The sequence below is a fragment of the Apteryx mantelli genome, chromosome 16, assembly GCF_036417845.1.
Source record: "Apteryx mantelli isolate bAptMan1 chromosome 16, bAptMan1.hap1, whole genome shotgun sequence".
NCBI classification, from domain to species: domain Eukaryota; kingdom Metazoa; phylum Chordata; class Aves; order Apterygiformes; family Apterygidae; genus Apteryx; species Apteryx mantelli.
In genome coordinates this window covers 617,804-641,352 of record NC_089993.1, presented here as the reverse complement: position 1 = coordinate 641,352, position 23,549 = coordinate 617,804, and positions in this window count along the sequence as shown.

Here is a 23,549-nt window from a genome sequence, read left to right as displayed (position 1 = left end):
GTCCCTTCGCCGCCTCGCCGCCTAGCAAAGCGCTGCTTGCCTTCGCCGCCTCACACACCGCTGCGTCCCTTCGCCGCCTCGCCGCTTAGCAAACGCCGTAGGAGCGCCGAAGGGACACGGCGCTTTTGTAGGCGCCCAAGGCACATGGCGCTTTGCTAAGGCACGAGGCAGCGAAGGCATGCAGCCATTTGATCGTGGTCGACGGGCTCGGGCGCCTTGCTAGGCGGCAAGGCGGTGAAGCACGCGCTGCTTTGCCAGGCGCCCAAGGATGCAGCGCTGTGCGAGGCGGCGAGGGCACGCAGTGCTTTCCCAGGCGCCGAAGGCACGCAGCGCTTTGCCAGGCGCCGAAGGCACGCAGCGCTGTAGGAGGCGGCGAGGGCACACAGTGCTTTGCTAGGCGGCGAGCGGACGTGGAGCTTCGCTAGGCAGCGAAGGCTGAGGACGCTTTGCTAGGCGCTTTGCTAGGCGGCGAAGGCACGAAGCGATTTGGGAGGCGAGGCGGCGACGGCACACGGCGCTTTGCTAGGCGGCGAGGGCGAGGAGGCATGCAGCGCTTTCTTAGGCGGCGAGGCGGCGAAGGCACGCGCTGCTTTGCTAGGCGCCGAAGGCACGCAGCGCTTCCTTAGTTTGCCAGGCAGCGAAGAGATGGAGCGCTTTGCTTGCTGGCCAGGCAGCGAACAGGCGCCGTGCTTTGCTTGCTGCCAGGCAGCGAATACACGCAGCGGTCTGCTTTTCTGCGAGGCACTGAACACATGCAGCGTTTAGTTTGCGAGGCGGCGAAGAGACGCGGCGCTTTGCTTCTTGAGAGGGAGCGAAGAGGCGCAGCGTTTCCTTCGTTTGCGAGGCATGCAAGAGATGCAGCGGTGTGCTCGTCTGCGAGGCGTCGAAGAGATGCAGCAGCTAGTTAGCTGGCCGTGTGGCGAAGAGACGCGACGCTTGGCATGCTGGCGAGGCGGCGAGCAGATCGAGTGCTTTGCTTGTTGGCGAGGCAGCGAAGAGATTCAGCAGTCTCCTTGTTTGTGACACAGCCAACATGCCCAGTGGTTGCTCATTGTGCGAGGCAGCGAAGAGATGCAGCCCTTTGCTTGTGCACCAGGTGGCGCAGTGGCATCGCGGATGGCTTTTTCGCCTACAGGCGAAGCGAGGCAGCACTTTGCTAGTTGGCGAGGCAGCGAAGAGACGCAGCAGGCTGCTTGTTGGTGAGACAGCCAACATGCACAGTGGTTAGCTATTGTGCGAGGCAGCGAATCACCACCGAGCAAATGGCTTTGTGCGTTCGCCGCCTCGCTGCCTAGCAAAGCGTCGTCTGCCTTGGGCGCCTAGCAAAGCTCCGCGTGCCGTCACCGCCAAGCAAAGCACCGCGTTCCTTTGGCACCTAGCAAAGAAGTGCCTGCGTTCGGCGCCTCGCCGCATCGCAGCCTAGCAAAGCACTGCGTGCCTTCGGCGCCTCACACAGCGCTGCGTGCCTTCGGCGCCTGGCAAAGCAGCGCGTGCCTTCGCCGCCTCGCCGCCTGAGAAAGCGCCGCGTCCCTTCTCGCCCTCGCCGCCTAGCAAAGCGCCGTGTCCCTTCGCCGCCTCGCCGCCCAGCAAAGCTCCGCGTGCCGTCGCCGCCAAGCAAAGCGCTGTGTTCCTTCGGCACCTAGCAAAGAAGTGCCTGCGTTCGGCGCCTCGCCGCATCGCAGCCTAGCAAAGCACTGCGTGCCTTCGGCGCCTGGCAAAGCACTGCGTGCCTTCGGCGCCTCACACAGCGCTGCGTGCCTCCGGCGCCTGGCAAAGCAGCGCGTGTCTTCGCCGCCTCGCTGCCTAAGAAAGCGCTGCGTCCCTTTTCGCCCTCGCCGCCCAACAAAGCGCCGTGTCCCTTCACCGCCTCCCCAATCGCTTCGTCCCTTCGCCGCCTCGCCGCCTAGCAAAGCGCTGCTTGCCTTCGCCGCCTCACACAGCGCTGCGTCCCTTCGCCGCCTCGCCGCCTAGCAAACGCCGTAGGAGCGCCGAAGGGACACGGCGCTTTTGTAGGCGCCCAAGGCACGTGGCGCTTTGCTAAGGCACGAGGCAGCGAAGGCACGCAGCCATTTGACAGTGGTGGACGGGCTCGGGCGCCTTGCTAGGCGGCGAGGCGGCGAAGGCACGCGCTGCTTTGCCAGGCGCCCAAGGACGCAGCGCTGTGCGAGGCGGCGAGGGCACGCAGTGCTTTGCCAGGCGCCGAAGGCACGCAGCGCTTTGCCAGGCGCCGAAGGCACGCAGCGCTGTAGGAGGCGGCGAGGGCACACAGTGCTTTGCTAGGCGGCGAGCGGACGTGGAGCTTTGCTAGGCAGCGAAGGCTGAGGACGCTTTGCTAGGCGCTTTGCTAGGCGGCGAAGGCACGAAGCGATTTGGGAGGCGAGGCGGCGACGGCACACGGCGCTTTGCTAGGCGGCGAGGGCGAGGAGGCACGCAGCGCTTTCTTAGGCGGCGAGGCGGCGAAGGCACGCAGCGCTTCCTTAGTTTGCCAGGCAGCGAAGAGATGGAGCGCTTTGCTTGCTGGCCAGGCAGCGAACAGGCGCCGTGCTTTGCTTGCTGCCAGGCAGCGAATACACGCAGCGGTCTGCTTTTCTGCGAGGCACTGAACACATGCAGCGTTTAGTTTGCGAGGCGGCGAAGAGACGCGGCGCTTTGCTTCTTGAGAGGGAGCGAAGAGGCGCAGCGTTTCCTTCGTTTGCGAGGCATGCAAGAGATGCAGCGGTGTGCTCGTCTGCGAGGCGTCGAAGAGACGCAGCAGCTAGTTAGCTGGCCGTGTGGCGAAGAGACGCGACGCTTTGCTTTTGGCGCTGCAGTGAAGAGACGCAGCGGTTTGCTTGTTGGGCAGGCAGCGAAGAGACGCGGCGCTTGGCATGCTGGCGAGGTGGCGAGCAGATCGAGTGCTTTGCTTGTTGGTGAGGCAGCGAAGAGATGCAGCGGTTTGCTTGTTGGCGAGGCAGCGGAGAGATTCAGCAGTCTCCTTGTTTGTGACACAGCCAACATGCCCAGTGGTTGCTCATTGTGCGAGGCAGCGAAGAGATGCAGCACTTTGCTTGTGCACCAGGTGGCGCAGTGGCATCGCGGATGGCTTTTTCGCCTGCAGGCGAAGCGAGGCAGCACTTTGCTAGTTGGCGAGGCAGCGAAGAGACGCAGCAGGCTGCTTGTTTGTGAGACAGCCAACATGCACAGTGGTTAGCTATTGTGCGAGGCAGCGAATCACCACCGAGCAAATGGCTTTGTGCGTTCGCCGCCTCGCTGCCTAGCAAAGCGTCGTCTGCCTTGGGCGCCTAGCAAAGCTCCGCGCGCCGTCACCGCCAAGCAAAGCACCGCGTTCCTTCGACGCCTAGCAAAGAAGTGCCTGCGTTCGGCGCCTCGCCGCATCGCAGCCTAGCAAAGCACTGCGTGCCTTCGGCGCCTGGCAAAGCAGCGCGTGCCTTCGCCGCCTCGCCACCTAAGAAAGCGCTGCGTCCCTTCTCGCCCTCGCCGCCCAACAAAGCGCCGTGTCCCTTCACCGCCTCCCCAATCGCTTCGTCCCTTCGCCGCCTCGCCGCCTAGCAAAGCGCTGCTTGCCTTCGCCGCCTCACACACCGCTGCGTCCCTTCGCCGCCTCGCCGCTTAGCAAACGCCGTAGGAGCGCCGAAGGGACACGGCGCTTTTGTAGGCGCCCAAGGCACATGGCGCTTTGCTAAGGCACGAGGCAGCGAAGGCATGCAGCCATTTGATCGTGGTCGACGGGCTCGGGCGCCTTGCTAGGCGGCAAGGCGGTGAAGCACGCGCTGCTTTGCCAGGCGCCCAAGGATGCAGCGCTGTGCGAGGCGGCGAGGGCACGCAGTGCTTTCCCAGGCGCCGAAGGCACGCAGCGCTTTGCCAGGCGCCGAAGGCACGCAGCGCTGTAGGAGGCGGCGAGGGCACACAGTGCTTTGCTAGGCGGCGAGCGGACGTGGAGCTTCGCTAGGCAGCGAAGGCTGAGGACGCTTTGCTAGGCGCTTTGCTAGGCGGCGAAGGCACGAAGCGATTTGGGAGGCGAGGCGGCGACGGCACACGGCGCTTTGCTAGGCGGCGAGGGCGAGGAGGCATGCAGCGCTTTCTTAGGCGGCGAGGCGGCGAAGGCACGCGCTGCTTTGCTAGGCGCCGAAGGCACGCAGCGCTTCCTTAGTTTGCCAGGCAGCGAAGAGATGGAGCGCTTTGCTTGCTGGCCAGGCAGCGAACAGGCGCCGTGCTTTGCTTGCTGCCAGGCAGCGAATACACGCAGCGGTCTGCTTTTCTGCGAGGCACTGAACACATGCAGCGTTTAGTTTGCGAGGCGGCGAAGAGACGCGGCGCTTTGCTTCTTGAGAGGGAGCGAAGAGGCGCAGCGTTTCCTTCGTTTGCGAGGCATGCAAGAGATGCAGCGGTGTGCTCGTCTGCGAGGCGTCGAAGAGATGCAGCAGCTAGTTAGCTGGCCGTGTGGCGAAGAGACGCGACGCTTGGCATGCTGGCGAGGCGGCGAGCAGATCGAGTGCTTTGCTTGTTGGCGAGGCAGCGAAGAGATTCAGCAGTCTCCTTGTTTGTGACACAGCCAACATGCCCAGTGGTTGCTCATTGTGCGAGGCAGCGAAGAGATGCAGCCCTTTGCTTGTGCACCAGGTGGCGCAGTGGCATCGCGGATGGCTTTTTCGCCTACAGGCGAAGCGAGGCAGCACTTTGCTAGTTGGCGAGGCAGCGAAGAGACGCAGCAGGCTGCTTGTTGGTGAGACAGCCAACATGCACAGTGGTTAGCTATTGTGCGAGGCAGCGAATCACCACCGAGCAAATGGCTTTGTGCGTTCGCCGCCTCGCTGCCTAGCAAAGCGTCGTCTGCCTTGGGCGCCTAGCAAAGCTCCGCGTGCCGTCACCGCCAAGCAAAGCACCGCGTTCCTTTGGCACCTAGCAAAGAAGTGCCTGCGTTCGGCGCCTCGCCGCATCGCAGCCTAGCAAAGCACTGCGTGCCTTCGGCGCCTCACACAGCGCTGCGTGCCTTCGGCGCCTGGCAAAGCAGCGCGTGCCTTCGCCGCCTCGCCGCCTGAGAAAGCGCCGCGTCCCTTCTCGCCCTCGCCGCCTAGCAAAGCGCCGTGTCCCTTCGCCGCCTCGCCGCCCAGCAAAGCTCCGCGTGCCGTCGCCGCCAAGCAAAGCGCTGTGTTCCTTCGGCACCTAGCAAAGAAGTGCCTGCGTTCGGCGCCTCGCCGCATCGCAGCCTAGCAAAGCACTGCGTGCCTTCGGCGCCTGGCAAAGCACTGCGTGCCTTCGGCGCCTCACACAGCGCTGCGTGCCTCCGGCGCCTGGCAAAGCAGCGCGTGTCTTCGCCGCCTCGCTGCCTAAGAAAGCGCTGCGTCCCTTTTCGCCCTCGCCGCCCAACAAAGCGCCGTGTCCCTTCACCGCCTCCCCAATCGCTTCGTCCCTTCGCCGCCTCGCCGCCTAGCAAAGCGCTGCTTGCCTTCGCCGCCTCACACAGCGCTGCGTCCCTTCGCCGCCTCGCCGCCTAGCAAACGCCGTAGGAGCGCCGAAGGGACACGGCGCTTTTGTAGGCGCCCAAGGCACGTGGCGCTTTGCTAAGGCACGAGGCAGCGAAGGCACGCAGCCATTTGACAGTGGTGGACGGGCTCGGGCGCCTTGCTAGGCGGCGAGGCGGCGAAGGCACGCGCTGCTTTGCCAGGCGCCCAAGGACGCAGCGCTGTGCGAGGCGGCGAGGGCACGCAGTGCTTTGCCAGGCGCCGAAGGCACGCAGCGCTTTGCCAGGCGCCGAAGGCACGCAGCGCTGTAGGAGGCGGCGAGGGCACACAGTGCTTTGCTAGGCGGCGAGCGGACGTGGAGCTTTGCTAGGCAGCGAAGGCTGAGGACGCTTTGCTAGGCGCTTTGCTAGGCGGCGAAGGCACGAAGCGATTTGGGAGGCGAGGCGGCGACGGCACACGGCGCTTTGCTAGGCGGCGAGGGCGAGGAGGCACGCAGCGCTTTCTTAGGCGGCGAGGCGGCGAAGGCACGCAGCGCTTCCTTAGTTTGCCAGGCAGCGAAGAGATGGAGCGCTTTGCTTGCTGGCCAGGCAGCGAACAGGCGCCGTGCTTTGCTTGCTGCCAGGCAGCGAACACACGCAGCGGTCTGCTTTTCTGCGAGGCACTGAACACATGCAGCGTTTAGTTTGCGAGGCGGCGAAGAGACGCGGCGCTTTGCTTCTTGAGAGGGAGCGAAGAGGCGCAGCGTTTCCTTCGTTTGCGAGGCATGCAAGAGATGCAGCGGTGTGCTCGTCTGCGAGGCGTCGAAGAGACGCAGCAGCTAGTTAGCTGGCCGTGTGGCGAAGAGACGCGACGCTTTGCTTTTGGCGCTGCAGTGAAGAGACGCAGCGGTTTGCTTGTTGGGCAGGCAGCGAAGAGACGCGGCGCTTGGCATGCTGGCGAGGCGGCGAGCAGATCGAGTGCTTTGCTTGTTGGTGAGGCAGCGAAGAGATGCAGCGGTTTGCTTGTTGGCGAGGCAGCGGAGAGATTCAGCAGTCTCCTTGTTTGTGACACAGCCAACATGCCCAGTGGTTGCTCATTGTGCGAGGCAGCGAAGAGATGCAGCACTTTGCTTGTGCACCAGGTGGCGCAGTGGCACCGCGGATGGCTTTTTCGCCTGCAGGCGAAGCGAGGCAGCACTTTGCTAGTTGGCGAGGCAGCGAAGAGACGCAGCAGGCTGCTTGTTTGTGAGACAGCCAACATGCACAGTGGTTAGCTATTGTGCGAGGCAGCGAATCACCACCGAGCAAATGGCTTTGTGCGTTCGCCGCCTCGCTGCCTAGCAAAGCGTCGTCTGCCTTGGGCGCCTAGCAAAGCTCCGCGCGCCGTCACCGCCAAGCAAAGCACCGCGTTCCTTCGACGCCTAGCAAAGAAGTGCCTGCGTTCGGCGTCTCGCCGCATCGCAGCCTAGCAAAGCACTGCGTGCCTTCGGCGCCTGGCAAAGCAGCGCGTGCCTTCGCCGCCTCGCCGCCTAAGAAAGCGCTGCGTCCCTTCTCGCCCTCGCCGCCCAACAAAGCGCCGTGTCCCTTCACCGCCTCCCCAATCGCTTCGTCCCTTCGCCGCCTCGCCGCCTAGCAAAGCGCTGCTTGCCTTCGCCGCCTCACACACCGCTGCGTCCCTTCGCCGCCTCGCCGCTTAGCAAACGCCGTAGGAGCGCCGAAGGGACACGGCGCTTTTGTAGGCGCCCAAGGCACATGGCGCTTTGCTAAGGCACGAGGCAGCGAAGGCATGCAGCCATTTGATCGTGGTCGACGGGCTCGGGCGCCTTGCTAGGCGGCAAGGCGGTGAAGCACGCGCTGCTTTGCCAGGCGCCCAAGGATGCAGCGCTGTGCGAGGCGGCGAGGGCACGCAGTGCTTTCCCAGGCGCCGAAGGCACGCAGCGCTTTGCCAGGCGCCGAAGGCACGCAGCGCTGTAGGAGGCGGCGAGGGCACACAGTGCTTTGCTAGGCGGCGAGCGGACGTGGAGCTTCGCTAGGCAGCGAAGGGTGAGGACGCTTTGCTAGGCGGCGAAGGCACGAAGCGATTTGGGAGGCGGCGAAGGCACACGGCGCTTTTCTAGGTGGCGAGGCGGCGAAGGCACGCGCTGCTTTGCCAGGCGCCCAAGGACGCAGCGCTGTGCGAGGCGGCGAGGGCACGCAGTGCTTTGCCAGGCGCCGAAGGCACGCAGCGCCTTGCCATGCGCCGAAGGCACGCAGCGCTGTAGGAGGCGGCGAGGGCACACAGTGCTTTGCTAGGCGGCGAGCGGACGTGGAGCTTCGCTAGGCAGCGAAGGCTGAGGACGCTTTGCTAGGCGCTTTGCTAGGCGGCGAAGGCACGAAGCGATTTGGGAGGCGAGGCGGCGACGGCACACGGCGCTTTGCTAGGCGGCGAGGGCGAGGAGGCACGCAGCGCTTTCTTAGGCGGCGAGGCGGCGAAGGCACGCGCTGCTTTGCTAGGCGCCGAAGGCACGCAGCGCTTCCTTAGTTTGCCAGGCAGCGAAGAGATGGAGCGCTTTGCTTGCTGGCCAGGCAGCGAACAGGCGCCGTGCTTTGCTTGCTGCCAGGCAGCGAATACACGCAGCGGTCTGCTTTTTGGCGAGGCACTGAACACATGCAGCGTTTAGTTTGCGAGGCGGCGAAGAGACGCGGCGCTTTGCTTCTTGAGAGGGAGCGAAGAGGCGCAGCGTTTCCTTCGTTTGCGAGGCATGCAAGAGATGCAGCGGTGTGCTCGTCTGCGAGGCGTCGAAGAGACGCAGCAGCTAGTTAGCTGGCCGTGTGGCGAAGAGACGCGACGCTTGGCATGCTGGCGAGGCGGCGAGCAGATCGAGTGCTTTGCTTGTTGGCGAGGCAGCGAAGAGATTCAGCAGTCTCCTTGTTTGTGACACAGCCAACATGCCCAGTGGTTGCTCATTGTGCGAGGCAGCGAAGAGATGCAGCCCTTTGCTAGTGCACCAGGTGGCGCAGTGGCACCGCGGATGGCTTTTTCGCCTGCAGGCGAAGCGAGGCAGCACTTTGCTAGTTGGCGAGGCAGCGAAGAGACGCAGCAGGCTGCTTGTTTGTGAGACAGCCAACATGCACAGTGGTTAGCTATTGTGCGAGGCAGCGAATCACCACCGAGCAAATGGCTTTGTGCGTTCGCCGCCTCGCTGCCTAGCAAAGCGTCGTCTGCCTTGGGCGCCTAGCAAAGCTCCGCGCGCCGTCACCGCCAAGCAAAGCACCGCGTTCCTTCGACGCCTAGCAAAGAAGTGCCTGCGTTCGGCGCCTCGCCGCATCGCAGCCTAGCAAAGCACTGCGTGCCTTCGGCGGCTGGCAAAGCACTGCGTGCCTTCGGCGCCTCACACAGCGCTGCGTGCCTCCGGCGCCTGGCAAAGCAGCGCGTGTCTTCGCCGCCTCGCCGCCTAAGAAAGCGCCGCGTCCCTTTTCGCCCTCGCCGCCCAACAAAGCGCCGTGTCCCTTCACCGCCTCCCCAATCGCTTCGTCCCTTCGCCGCCTCGCCGCCTAGCAAACGCCGTAGGAGCGCCGAAGGGACACGGCGCTTTTGTAGGCGCCCAAGGCACGTGGCGCTTTGCTAAGGCACGAGGCAGCGAAGGCACGCAGCCATTTGACAGTGGTGGACGGGCTCGGGCGCCTTGCTAGGCGGCGAGGCGGCGAAGGCACGCAGCGCTTTGCCAGGCGCCCAAGGACGCAGCGCTCTGCGAGGCGGCGAGGGCACACAGTGCTTTGCTAGGCGGCGAGGGCGAGAAGGCACGCAGCGCTTTGCTAGGCGGCGAGGCGGCAAAGGCACGCGCTGCTTTGCTAGGCGCCGAAGGCACGCAGCGCTTCCTTCGTTTGCGAGGCAGCGAAGAGATGCAGCAGTCTCCTTGTTTGTGACACAGCCAACATGCCCAGTGCTTGCTCCTTGTGCGAGGCAGCGAAGAGATGCAGCACTTTGCTTGTGCACCAGGTGGCGCAGTGGCATCGCGGATGGCTTTTTCTCCTGGAGGCGAAGCGAGGCAGCACTTTGCTAGTTGGCGAGGCAGCGAAGAGACGCAGCAGGCTGCTTGTTGGTGAGACAGCCAACATGCACAGTGGTTAGCTATTGTGCGAGGCAGCGAATGACCGCCGAGCAAATCGCTTTGTGCGTTCGCCGCCTCGCTGCCTAGCAAAGCGTCGTCTCCCTTGGGCGCCTAGCAAAGCTGCGCGTGCCGTCGCCCAAAAGCAAAGCGCCGTGTTCCTTGGGCGCCTAGCAAAGAAGTGCCTGCGTTGGGCGCCTCGCCGCATCGCAGCCTAGCAAAGCGCTGCGTGCCTTCGGCGGCTGGCAAAGCAGTGCGTGCCTTCGCCGCCTCACACAGCGCGGCGTGCCTTCGGCGCCTGGCAAAGCAGCGCGTGCCTTCGCCGCCTAAGAAAGCGCTGCGTGCCTTCTCGCCCTCGCCGCCTAGCAAAGCTCCGCGTCCCGTCGCCGCCTAGCAAAGCGCCGTGTTCCTTCGGCGCCTAGCAAAGCGCCGTGTTCCTTCGCTGCCTCGCCGCCTAAGAAAGCGCTGCGTCCCTTTTCGCCCTCGCCGCCCAACAAAGCGCCGTGTCCCTTCACCGCCTCCCCAATCGCTTCGTGCCTTCAGCGCCTAGCAAAACGCTGCTTGCCTTCGGCGCCTCACATACCGCTGCGTCCCTTCGCCGCCTCGCCGCTTAGCAAACGCCGTAGGAGCGCCGAAGGCACACGGCGCTTTTGTAGGCGCCGAAGGCACGTGGCGCCTTGCTAAGCACCGAGGCAGCGAAGGCACGCAGCCATTTGATCGTGGTCGACGGGCTCGGGCGCCTTGCTAGGCGGCGAGGCGGCGAAGGCACGCAGCGCTTTGCCAGGCGCCGAAGGCACTCAGCGCTTTGCCAGGCGCCGAAGGCACTCAGCGCTTTGCCAGGCGCCCAAGGACGCAGCGCTCTAGGAGGCGGCGAGGGCACGCAGTGCTTTGCTAGGCGGCGAGCGGACGTGCAGCTTTGCTAGGCAGCGAAGGCTGAGGACGTTTTGCTAGGCGGCGAAGGCACGAAGCGATTTGGGAGGCGGCGAAGGAACGCGCTGCTTTGCTAGGCGCCGAAGGCACGCAGCGCTTCCTTCGTTTGCGAGGCAGCGAAGAGGTGGAGCGGTTTGCTTGTCGGCCAGGCAGCGAACAGGCGCCGTGCTTGGCTTTCTGCCACTCAGCGAATACACGCAGCGCTCTGCTTTTTGGCGAGGCACTGAACAGATGCACCGTTTAGTTTGCGAGGCGGCGAAGAGACGCGGCGCTTTGCATGCTGGCGAGGCGGCGAGCAGATCGAGTGCTTTGCTTGTTGGCGAGGCAGCGAAGAGATGCAGCGGTTTGCTTGTTGGCGAGGCAGCGAAGAGATGCAGCAGTCTCCTTGTTTGTGAGACAGCCAACATGCCCAGTGCTTGCTCCTTGTGTGAGGCAGCGAAGAGATGCAGCGGTTTTCTAGTTGGCGAGGCAGCGAAGAGACGCAGCAGGCTGCTTGTTGGTGAGACAGCCAACATGCACAGTGGTTAGCTATTGTGCGAGGCAGCGAATGACTGCCGAGCAAATGGCTTTGTGCGTTCGCCGCCTCGCTGCCTAGCAAAGCGTCGTCTCCCTTGGGCGCCTAGCAAAGCTGCGCGTGCCGTCGCCCAAAAGCAAAGCGCCGTGTTCCTTGGGCGCCTAGCAAAGAAGTGCCTGCGTTGGGCGCCTCGCCGCATCGCAGCCTAGCAAAGCGCTGCGTGCCTTCGGCGGCTGGCAAAGCAGTGCGTGCCTTCGCCGCCTCACACAGCGCGGCGGGCCTTCGGCGCCTGGCAAAGCAGCGCGTGCCTTTGCCGCCTAAGAAAGCGCTGCGTGCCTTCTCGCCCTCGCCGCCTAGCAAAGCGCCGTGTCCCTTTGCCGCCTCGCCGCCTAGCAAAGCTCCGCGTCCCGTCGCCGCCTAGCAAAGCGGCGTGTTCCTTCGGCGCCTAGCAAAGCGCCGTGTTCCTTCGCTGCCTCGCCGCCTAAGAAAGCGCTGCGTCCCTTTTCGCCCTCGCCGCCCAACAAAGCGCCGTGTCCCTTCACCGCCTCCCCAATCGCTTCGTGCCTTCGGCGCCTAGCAAAGCGCTGCTTGCCTTCGCCGCCTCACACACCGCTGCGTCCCTTCGCCGCCTCGCCGCTTAGCAAACGCCGTAGTAGCGCCGAAGGGACACGGCGCTTTTGTAGGCGCCGAAGGCACGTGGCGCTTTGCTAAGCACCGAGGCAGCGAAGGCACGCAGCCATTTGATGGTGGTCGACGGGCTCGGGCGCCTTGCTAGGCGGCGAGGCGGCGAAGGCACGCAGCGCTTTGCCAGGCGCCGAAGGCACTCAGCGCTTTGCCAGGCGCCGAAGGCACACAGCGCTTTGCCAGGCGCCCAAGGACGCAGCGCTGTGCGAGGCGGCGAGGGCACGCAGTGCTTTGCTAGGCGGCGAGCGGACGTGCAGCTTTGCTAGGCAGCCAAGGCTGAGGACGCTTTGCTAGGAGGCTAGGCGGCGAAGGCACGAAGCGATTTGGGAGGCGGCGAAGGCACGCAGCGCTTTGCTAGGCGGCGAGGCGGCAAAGGCACGCGCTGCTTTGCTAGGCGCCGAAGGCACGCAGCGCTTCCTTCGTTTGCGAGGCAGCGAAGAGATGCAGCAGTCTCCTTGTTTGTGACACAGCCAACATGCCCAGTGCTTGCTCCTTGTGCGAGGCAGCGAAGAGATGCAGCACTTTGCTTGTGCACCAGGTGGCGCAGTGGCATCGCGGATGGCTTTTTCTCCTGGAGGCGAAGCGAGGCAGCACTTTGCTAGTTGGCGAGGCAGCGAAGAGACGCAGCAGGCTGCTTGTTGGTGAGACAGCCAACATGCACAGTGGTTAGCTATTGTGCGAGGCAGCGAATGACCGCCGAGCAAATCGCTTTGTGCGTTCGCCGCCTCGCTGCCTAGCAAAGCGTCGTCTCCCTTGGGCGCCTAGCAAAGCTGCGCGTGCCGTCGCCCAAAAGCAAAGCGCCGTGTTCCTTGGGCGCCTAGCAAAGAAGTGCCTGCGTTGGGCGCCTCGCCGCATCGCAGCCTAGCAAAGCGCTGCGTGCCTTCGGCGGCTGGCAAAGCAGTGCGTGCCTTCGCCGCCTCACACAGCGCGGCGTGCCTTCGGCGCCTGGCAAAGCAGCGCGTGCCTTCGCCGCCTAAGAAAGCGCTGCGTGCCTTCTCGCCCTCGCCGCCTAGCAAAGCTCCGCGTCCCTTCGCCGCCTCGCCGCCTAGCAAAGCGCCGTGTTCCTTTGGCGCCTAGCAAAGAAGTGCCTGCCTTCGGCGCCTCGCCGCATCGCAGCCTAGCAAAGCGCTGCGTGCCTTCGGCGGCTGGCAAAGCAGCGCGTGCCTTCGCCGCCTAAGAAAGCGCTGCGTGCCTTCTCGCCCTCGCCGCCTAGCAAAGCTCCGCGTCCCGTCGCCGCCTAGCAAAGCGCCGTGTTCCTTCGGCGCCTAGCAAAGCGCCGTGTTCCTTCGCTGCCTCGCCGCCTAAGAAAGCGCTGCGTCCCTTTTCGCCCTCGCCGCCCAACAAAGCGCCGTGTCCCTTCACCGCCTCCCCAATCGCTTCGTGCCTTCGGCGCCTAGCAAAGCGCTGCTTGCCTTCGCCGCCTCACACACCGCTGCGTCCCTTCGCCGCCTCGCCGCTTAGCAAACGCCGTAGTAGCGCCGAAGGCACACGGCGCTTTTGTAGGCGCCGAAGGCACGTGGCGCCTTGCTAAGCACCGAGGCAGCGAAGGCACGCAGCCATTTGATCGTGGTCGACGGGCTCGGGCGCCTTGCTAGGCGGCGAGGCGGCGAAGGCACGCAGCGCTTTGCCAGGCGCCCAAGGACGCAGCGCTGTGCGAGGCGGCGAGGGCACGCAGTGCTTTGCTAGGCGGCGAGCGGACGTGCAGCTTTGCTAGGCAGCCAAGGCTGAGGACGCTTTGCTAGGAGGCTAGGCGGCGAAGGCACGAAGCGATTTGGGAGGCGGCGAAGGCACGCAGCGCTTTGCTAGGCGGCGAGGGCGAGAAGGCACGCAGCGCTTTGCTAGGCGGCGAGGCGGCAAAGGCACGCGCTGCTTTGCTAGGCGCCGAAGGCACGCAGCGCTTCCTTCGTTTGCGAGGCAGCGAAGAGATGCAGCAGTCTCCTTGTTTGTGACACAGCCAACATGCCCAGTGCTTGCTCCTTGTGCGAGGCAGCGAAGAGATGCAGCACTTTGCTTGTGCACCAGGTGGCGCAGTGGCATCGCGGATGGCTTTTTCTCCTGGAGGCGAAGCGAGGCAGCACTTTGCTAGTTGGCGAGGCAGCGAAGAGACGCAGCAGGCTGCTTGTTGGTGAGACAGCCAACATGCACAGTGGTTAGCTATTGTGCGAGGCAGCGAATGACCGTCGAGCAAATCGCTTTGTGCGTTCGCCGCCTCGCTGCCTAGCAAAGCGTCGTCTCCCTTGGGCGCCTAGCAAAGCTGCGCGTGCCGTCGCCCAAAAGCAAAGCGCCGTGTTCCTTGGGCGCCTAGCAAAGAAGTGCCTGCCTTCGGCGCCTCGCCGCATCGCAGCCTAGCAAAGCGCTGCGTGCCTTCGGCGGCTGGCAAAGCAGTGCGTGCCTTCGCCGCCTCACACAGCGCGGCGTGCCTTCGGCGCCTGGCAAAGCAGCGCGTGCCTTCGCCGCCTAAGAAAGCGCTGCGTGCCTTCTCGCCCTCGCCGCCTAGCAAAGCTCCGCGTCCCGTCGCCGCCTAGCAAAGCGCCGTGTTCCTTCGGCGCCTAGCAAAGCGCCGTGTTCCTTCGCTGCCTCGCCGCCTAAGAAAGCGCTGCGTCCCTTTTCGCCCTCGCCGCCCAACAAAGCGCCGTGTCCCTTCACCGCCTCCCCAATCGCTTCGTGCCTTCAGCGCCTAGCAAAACGCTGCTTGCCTTCGGCGCCTCACATACCGCTGCGTCCCTTCGCCGCCTCGCCGCTTAGCAAACGCCGTAGGAGCGCCGAAGGCACACGGCGCTTTTGTAGGCGCCGAAGGCACGTGGCGCCTTGCTAAGCACCGAGGCAGCGAAGGCACGCAGCCATTTGATCGTGGTCGACGGGCTCGGGCGCCTTGCTAGGCGGCGAGGCGGCGAAGGCACGCAGCGCTTTGCCAGGCGCCGAAGGCACTCAGCGCTTTGCCAGGCGCCGAAGGCACTCAGCGCTTTGCCAGGCGCCCAAGGACGCAGCGCTGTGCGAGGCGGCGAGGGCACGCAGTGCTTTGCTAGGCGGCGAGCGGACGTGCAGCTTTGCTAGGCAGCGAAGGCTGAGGACGTTTTGCTAGGCGGCGAAGGCACGAAGCGATTTGGGAGGCGGCGAAGGCACGCGCTGCTTTGCTAGGCGCCGAAGGCACGCAGCTCTTCCTTCGTTTGCGAGGCAGCGAAGAGGTGGAGCGGTTTGCTTGTCGGCCAGGCAGCGAACAGGCGCCGTGCTTTGCTTTCTGCCACTCAGCGAATACACGCAGCGCTCTGCTTTTTGGCGAGGCACTGAACAGATGCACCGTTTAGTTTGCGAGGCGGCGAAGAGACGCGGCGCTTTGCATGCTGGCGAGGCGGCGAGCAGATCGAGTGCTTTGCTTGTTGGCGAGGCAGCGAAGAGATGCAGCGGTTTGCTTGTTGGCGAGGCAGCGAAGAGATGCAGCAGTCTCCTTGTTTGTGAGACAGCCAACATGCCCAGTGCTTGCTCCTTGTGTGAGGCAGCGAAGAGATGCAGCGGTTTTCTAGTTGGCGAGGCAGCGAAGAGACGCAGCAGGCTGCTTGTTGGTGAGACAGCCAACATGCACAGTGGTTAGCTATTGTGCGAGGCAGCGAATGACTGCCGAGCAAATGGCTTTGTGCGTTCGCCGCCTCGCTGCCTAGCAAAGCGTCGTCTCCCTTGGGCGCCTAGCAAAGCTGCGCGTGCCGTCGCTCAAAAGCAAAGCGCCGTGTTCCTTGGGCGCCTAGCAAAGAAGTGCCTGCGTTGGGCGCCTCGCCGCATCGCAGCCTAGCAAAGCGCTGCGTGCCTTCGGCGGCTGGCAAAGCAGTGCGTGCCTTCGCCGCCTCACACAGCGCGGCGTGCCTTCGGCGCCTGGCAAAGCAGCGCGTGCCTTTGCCGCCTAAGAAAGCGCTGCGTGCCTTCTCGCCCTCGCCGCCTAGCAAAGCGCCGTGTCCCTTTGCCGCCTCGCCGCCTAGCAAAGCTCCGCGTCCCGTCGCCGCCTAGCAAAGCGCCGTGTTCCTTTGGCGCCTAGCAAAGCGCCGTGTTCCTTCGCTGCCTCGCCGCCTAAGAAAGCGCTGCGTCCCTTTTCGCCCTCGCCGCCCAACAAAGCGCCGTGTCCCTTCACCGCCTCCCCAATCGCTTCGTGCCTTCGGCGCCTAGCAAAGCGCTGCTTGCCTTCGCCGCCTCACACACCGCTGCGTCCCTTCGCCGCCTCGCCGCTTAGCAAACGCCGTAGGAGCGCCGAAGGGACACGGCGCTTTTGTAGGCGCCGAAGGCACGTGGCGCTTTGCTAAGCACCGAGGCAGCGAAGGCACGCAGCCATTTGATGGTGGTCGACGGGCTAGGGCGCCTTGCTAGGCGGCGAGGCGGCGAAGGCACGCAGCGCTTTGCCAGGCGCCGAAGGCACTCAGCGCTTTGCCAGGCGCCGAAGGCACACAGCGCTTTGCCAGGCGCCCAAGGACGCAGCGCTGTGCGAGGCGGCGAGGGCACGCAGTGCTTTGCTAGGCGGCGAGCGGACGTGCAGCTTTGCTAGGCAGCCAAGGCTGAGGACGCTTTGCTAGGAGGCTAGGCGGCGAAGGCACGAAGCGATTTGGGAGGCGGCGAAGGCACGCAGCGCTTTGCTAGGCGGCGAGGCGGCAAAGGCACGCGCTGCTTTGCTAGGCGCCGAAGGCACGCAGCGCTTCCTTCGTTTGCGAGGCAGCGAAGAGATGCAGCAGTCTCCTTGTTTGTGACACAGCCAACATGCCCAGTGCTTGCTCCTTGTGCGAGGCAGCGAAGAGATGCAGCACTTTGCTTGTGCACCAGGTGGCGCAGTGGCATCGCGGATGGCTTTTTCGCCTGCAGGCGAAGCGAGGCAGCACTTTGCTAGTTGGCGAGGCAGCGAAGAGACGCAGCAGGCTGCTTGTTGGTGAGACAGCCAACATGCACAGTGGTTAGCTATTGTGCGAGGCAGCGAATGACCGCCGAGCAAATCGCTTTGTGCGTTCGCCGCCTCGCTGCCTAGCAAAGCGTCGTCTCCCTTGGGCGCCTAGCAAAGCTGCGCGTGCCGTCGCCCAAAAGCAAAGCGCCGTGTTCCTTGGGCGCCTAGCAAAGAAGTGCCTGCGTTGGGCGCCTCGCCGCATCGCAGCCTAGCAAAGCGCTGCGTGCCTTCGGCGGCTGGCAAAGCAGTGCGTGCCTTCGCCGCCTCACACAGCGCGGCGTGCCTTCGGCGCCTGGCAAAGCAGCGCGTGCCTTCGCCGCCTAAGAAAGCGCTGCGTGCCTTCTCGCCCTCGCCGCCTAGCAAAGCTCCGCGTCCCTTCGCCGCCTCGCCGCCTAGCAAAGCGCCGTGTTCCTTTGGCGCCTAGCAAAGAAGTGCCTGCCTTCGGCGCCTCGCCGCATCGCAGCCTAGCAAAGCGCTGCGTGCCTTCGGCGGCTGGCAAAGCAGCGCGTGCCTTCGCCGCCTAAGAAAGCGCTGCGTGCCTTCTCGCCCTCGCCGCCTAGCAAAGCTCCGCGTCCCGTCGCCGCCTAGCAAAGCGCCGTGTTCCTTCGGCGCCTAGCAAAGCGCCGTGTTCCTTCGCTGCCTCGCCGCCTAAGAAAGCGCTGCGTCCCTTTTCGCCCTCGCCGCCCAACAAAGCGCCGTGTCCCTTCACCGCCTCCCCAATCGCTTCGTGCCTTCGGCGCCTAGCAAAGCGCTGCTTGCCTTCGCCGCCTCACACACCGCTGCGTCCCTTCGCCGCCTCGCCGCTTAGCAAACGCCGTAGTAGCGCCGAAGGCACACGGCGCTTTTGTAGGCGCCCAAGGCACGTGGCGCCTTGCTAAGCACCGAGGCAGCGAAGGCACGCAGCCATTTGATCGTGGTCGACGGGCTCGGGCGCCTTGCTAGGCGGCGAGGCGGCGAAGGCACGCAGCGCTTTGCCAGGCGCCCAAGGACGCAGCGCTGTGCGAGGCGGCGAGGGCACGCAGTGCTTTGCTAGGCGGCGAGCGGACGTGCAGCTTTGCTAGGCAGCCAAGGCTGAGGACGCTTTGCTAGGAGGCTAGGCGGCGAAGGCACGAAGCGATTTGGGAGGCGGCGAAGGCACGCAGCGCTTTGCTAGGCGGCGAGGCGGCAAAGGCACGCGCTGCTTTGCTAGGCGCCGAAGGCACGCAGCGCTTCCTTCGTTTGCGAGGCAGCGAAGAGATGCAGCAGTCTCCTTGTTTGTGAGACAGCCAACATGCCCAGTGCTTGCTCCTTGTGCGAGGCAGCGAAGAGATGCAGCACTTTGCTTGTGCACCAGGTGGCGCAGTGGCATCGCGGATGGCTTTTTCTCCTGGAGGCGAAGCGAGGCAGCACTTTGCTAGTTGGCGAGGCAGCGAAGAGACGCAGCAGGCTGCTTGTTGGTGAGACAGCCAACATGCACAGTGGTTAGCTATTGTGCGAGGCAGCGAATGACCGCCGAGCAAATCGCTTTGTGCGTTCGCCGCCTCGCTGCCTAGCAAAGCGTCGTCTCCCTTGGGCGCCTAGCAAAGCTGCGCGTGCCGTCGCCCAAAAGCAAAGCGCCATGTTCCTTGGGCGCCTAGCAAAGAAGTGCCTGCCTTCGGCGCCTCGCCGCATCGCAGCCTAGCAAAGCGCTGCGTGCCTTCGGCGGCTGGCAAAGCAGTGCGTGCCTTCGCCGCCTCACACAGCGCGGCGTGCCTTCGGCGCCTGGCAAAGCAGCGCGTGCCTTCGCCGCCTAAGAAAGCGCTGCGTGCCTTCTCGCCCTCGCCGCCTAGCAAAGCTCCGCGTCCCTTCGCCGCCTCGCCGCCTAGCAAAGCGCCGTGTTCCTTGGGCGCCTAGCAAAGAAGTGCCTGCCTTCGGCGCCTCGCCGCATCGCAGCCTAGCAAAGCGCTGCGTGCCTTCGGCGGCTGGCAAAGCAGTGCGTGCCTTCGCCGCCTCACACAGCGCTGCGTGCCTTCGGCGCCTCGCCGCCTAAGAAAGCGCTGCGTGCCTTCTCGCCCTCGCCGCCTAGCAAAGCGCCGTGTCCCTTTGCCGCCTCGCCGCCTAGCAAAGCTCCGCGTCCCGTCGCCGCCTAGCAAAGCGCCGTGTTCCTTCGGCGCCTAGCAAAGCGCCGTGTTCCTTCGCTGCCTCGCCGCCTAAGAAAGCGCTGCGTCCCTTTTCGCCCTCGCCGCCCAACAAAGCGCCGTGTCCCTTCACCGCCTCCCCAATCGCTTCGTGCCTTCAGCGCCTAGCAAAGCGCTGCTTGCCTTCGCCGCCTCACACACCGCTGCGTCCCTTCGCCGCCTCGCCGCTTAGCAAACGCCGTAGTAGCGCCGAAGGCACACGGCGCTTTTGTAGGCGCCGAAGGCACGTGGCGCCTTGCTAAGCACCGAGGCAGCGAAGGCACGCAGCCATTTGATCGTGGTCGACGGGCTCGGGCGCCTTGCTAGGCGGCGAGGCGGCGAAGGCACGCAGCGCTTTGCCAGGCGCCCAAGGACGCAGCGCTGTGCGAGGCGGCGAGGGCACGCAGTGCTTTGCTAGGCGGCGAGCGGACGTGCAGCTTTGCTAGGCAGCCAAGGCTGAGGACGCTTTGCTAGGAGGCTAGGCGGCGAAGGCACGAAGCGATTTGGGAGGCGGCGAAGGCACACGGCGCTTTTCCAGGTGGCGAGGCGGCGAAGGCACGCGCTGCTTTGCTAGGCGCCGAAGGCACGCAGCTCTTCCTTCGTTTGCGAGGCAGCGAAGAGGTGGAGCGGTTTGCTTGTCGGCCAGGCAGCGAACAGGCGCCGTGCTTGGCTTTCTGCCACTCAGCGAATACACGCAGCGCTCTGCTTTTTGGCGAGGCACTGAACAGATGCACCGTTTAGTTTGCGAGGCGGCGAAGAGACGCGGCGCTTTGCATGCTGGCGAGGCGGCGAGCAGATCGAGTGCTTTGCTTGTTGGCGAGGCAGCGAAGAGATGCAGCGGTTTGCTTGTTGGCGAGGCAGCGAAGAGATGCAGCAGTCTCCTTGTTTGTGAGACAGCCAACATGCCCAGTGCTTGCTCCTTGTGTGAGGCAGCGAAGAGATGCAGCGGTTTTCTAGTTGGCGAGGCAGCGAAGAGACGCAGCAGGCTGCTTGTTGGTGAGACAGCCAACATGCACAGTGGTTAGCTATTGGGCGAGGCAGCGAATGACCGCCGAGCAAATCGCTTTGTGCGTTCGCCGCCTCGCTGCCTAGCAAAGCGTCGTCTCCCTTGGGCGCCTAGCAAAGCTGCGCGTGCCGTCGCCCAAAAGCAAAGCGCCGTGTTCCTTGGGCGCCTAGCAAAGAAGTGCCTGCGTTGGGCGCCTCGCCGCATCGCAGCCTAGCAAAGCGCTGCGTGCCTTCGGCGGCTGGCAAAGCAGTGCGTGCCTTCGCCGCCTCACACAGCGCGGCGTGCCTTCGGCGCCTGGCAAAGCAGCGCGTGCCTTCGCCGCCTAAGAAAGCGCTGCGTGCCTTCTCGCCCTCGCCGCCTAGCAAAGCTCCGCGTCCCTTCGCCGCCTTGCCGCCTAGCAAAGCGCCGTGTTCCTTTGGCGCCTAGCAAAGAAGTGCCTGCCTTCGGCGCCTCGCCGCATCGCAGCCTAGCAAAGTGCTGCGTGCCTTCGGCAGCTGGCAAAGCAGTGCGTGCCTTCGCTGCCTCACACAGCGCGGCGTGCCTTCGGCGCCTCGCCGCCTAAGAAAGCGCTGCGTGCCTTCTCGCCCTCGCCGCCTAGCAAAGCGCCGTGTCCCTTTGCCGCCTCGCCGCCTAGCAAAGCTCCGCGTCCCGTCGCCGCCTAGCAAAGCGCCGTGTTCCTTCGGCGCCTAGCAAAGCGCCGTGTTCCTTCGCTGCCTCGCCGCCTAAGAAAGCGCTGCGTCCCTTTTCGCCCTCGCCACCCAACAAAGCGCCGTGTCCCTTCACCGCCTCCCCAATCGCTTCGTGCCTTCGGCGCCTAGCAAAGCGCTGCTTACCTTCGCCGCCTCACACACCGCTGCGTCCCTTCGCCGCCTCACACACCGCTGCGTCCCTTCGCCGCCTCGCCGCTTAGCAAACGCCGTAGTAGCGCCGAAGGCACACGGCGCTTTTGTAGGCGCCGAAGGCACGTGGCGCCTTGCTAAGCACCGAGGCAGCGAAGGCACGCAGCCATTTGATGGTGGTCGACGGGCTCGGGCGCCTTGCTAGGCGGCGAGGCGGCGAAGGCACGCAGCGCTTTGCCAGGCGCCCAAGGACGCAGCGCTGTGCGAGGCGGCGAGGGCACGCAGTGCTTTGCTAGGCGGCGAGCAGACGTGCAGCTTTGCTAGGCAGCCAAGGCTGAGGACGCTTTGCTAGGAGGCTAGGCGGCGAAGGCACGAAGCGATTTGGGAGGCGGCGAAGGCATGCAGCGCTTTGCTAGGCGGCGAGGCGGCAAAGGCACGCGCTGCTTTGCTAGGCGCCGAAGGCACGCAGCGCTTCCTTCGTTTGCGAGGCAGCGAAGAGATGCAGCAGTCTCCTTGTTTGTGAGACAGCCAACATGCCCAGTGCTTGCTCCTTGTGCGAGGCAGCGAAGAGATGCAGCACTTTGCTTGTGCACCAGGTGGCGCAGTGGCATCGCGGATGGCTTTTTCTCCTGGAGGCGAAGCGAGGCAGCACTTTGCTAGTTGGCGAGGCAGCGAAGAGACGCAGCAGGCTGCTTGTTGGTGAGACAGCCAACATGCACAGTGGTTAGCTATTGTGCGAGGCAGCGAATGACCGCCGAGCAAATCGCTTTGTGCGTTCGCCGCCTCGCTGCCTAGCAAAGCGTCGTCTCCCTTGGGCGCCTAGCAAAGCTGCGCGTGCCGTCGCCCAAAAGCAAAGCGCCGTGTTCCTTGGGCGCCTAGCAAAGAAGTGCCTGCGTTGGGCGCCTCGCCGCATCGCAGCCTAGCAAAGCGCTGCGTGCCTTCGGCGCCTGGCAAAGCAGTGCGTGCCTTCGCTGCCTCACACAGCGCGGCGTGCCTTCGGCGCCTGGCAAAGCAGCGCGTGCCTTCGCCGCCTCACACAGCGCGGCTTGCCTTCGGCGCCTGGCAAAGCAGCGCGTGCCTTTGCCGCCTAAGAAAGCGCTGCGTGCCTTCTCGCCCTCGCCGCCTAGCAAAGCTCCGCGTCCCTTCGCCGCCTCGCCGCCTAGCAAAGCGCCGTGTTCCTTTGGCGCCTAGCAAAGAAGTGCCTGCCTTCGGCGCCTCGCCGCATCGCAGCCTAGCAAAGCGCTGCGTGCCTTCGGCGGCTGGCAAAGCAGTGCGTGCCTTCGCCGCCTCACACAGCGCGGCGTGCCTTCGGCGCCTGGCAAAGCAGCGCGTGCCTTCGCCGCCTAAGAAAGCGCTGCGTGCCTTCTCGCCCTCGCCGCCTAGCAAAGCTCCGCGTCCCTTCGCCGCCTCGCCGCCTAGCAAAGCGCCGTGTTCCTTTGGCGCCTAGCAAAGAAGTGCCTGCCTTCGGCGCCTCGCCGCATCGCAGCCTAGCAAAGCGCTGCGTCCCTTTTCGCCCTCGCCGCCCAACAAAGCGCCGTGTCCCTTCACCGCCTCCCCAATCGCTTCGTGCCTTCGGCGCCTAGCAAAGCGCTGCTTGCCTTCACCGCCTCACACAGCGCTGCGTCCCTTCGCCGCCTCGCCGCTTAGCAAACGCCGTAGTAGCGCCGAAGGCACACGGCGCTTTTGTAGGCGCCGAAGGCACGTGGCGCCTTGCTAAGCACCGAGGCAGCGAAGGCACGCAGCCATTTGATGGTGGTCGACGGGCTCGGGCGCCTTGCTAGGCGGCGAGGCGGCGAAGGCACGCAGCGCTTTGCTAGGCGGCGAGCGGACGTGCAGCTTTGCTAGGCAGCCAAGGCTGAGGACGCTTTGCTAGGAGGCTAGGCGGCGAAGGCACGAAGCGATTTGGGAGGCGGCGAAGGCACGCAGCGCTTTGCTAGGCGGCGAGGCGGCAAAGGCACGCGCTGCTTTGCTAGGCGCCGAAGGCACGCAGCGCTTCCTTCGTTTGCGAGGCAGCGAAGAGATGCAGCAGTCTCCTTGTTTGTGACACAGCCAACATGCCCAGTGCTTGCTCCTTGTGCGAGGCAGCGAAGAGATGCAGCACTTTGCTTGTGCACCAGGTGGCGCAGTGGCATCGCGGATGGCTTTTTCTCCTGGAGGCGAAGCGAGGCAGCACTTTGCTAGTTGGCGAGGCAGCGAAGAGACGCAGCAGGCTGCTTGTTGGTGAGACAGCCAACATGCACAGTGGTTAGCTATTGTGCGAGGCAGCGAATGACCGCCGAGCAAATGGCTTTGTGCGTTCGCCGCCTCGCTGCCTAGCAAAGCGTCGTCTGCCTTGGGCGCCTAGCAAAGCTGCGCGTGCCGTCGCCCAAAAGCAAAGCGCCGTGTTCCTTGGGCGCCTAGCAAAGAAGTGCCTGCGTTGGGCGCCTCGCCGCATCGCAGCCTAGCAAAGCGCTGCGTGCCTTCGGCGGCTGGCAAAGCAGTGCGTGCCTTCGCTACCTCACACAGCGCGGCGTGCCTTCGGCGCCTGGCAAAGCAGCGCGTGCCTTCGCCGCCTCACAGAGCGCGGCTTGCCTTCGGCGCCTGGCAAAGCAGCGCGTGCCTTTGCCGCCTAAGAAAGCGCTGCGTGCCTTCTCGCCCTCGCCGCCTAGCAAAGCGCCGTGTCCTTTTGCCGCCTCGTCGCCTAGCAAAGCTCCGCGTCCCGTCGCCGCCTAGCAAAGCGGCGTGTTCCTTCGGCGCCTAGCAAAGCGCCGTGTTCCTTCGCTGCCTCGCCGCCTAAGAAAGCGCTGCGTCCCTTTTCGCCCTCGCCGCCCAACAAAGCGCCGTGTCCCTTCACCGCCTCCCCAATCGCTTCGTGCCTTCGGCGCCTAGCAAAGCGCTGCTTGCCTTCGCCGCCTCACACAGCGCTGCGTCCCTTCGCCGCCTCGCCGCTTAGCAAACGCCGTAGTAGCGCCGAAGGGACACGGCGCTTTTGTAGGCGCCGAAGGCACGTGGCGCCTTGCTA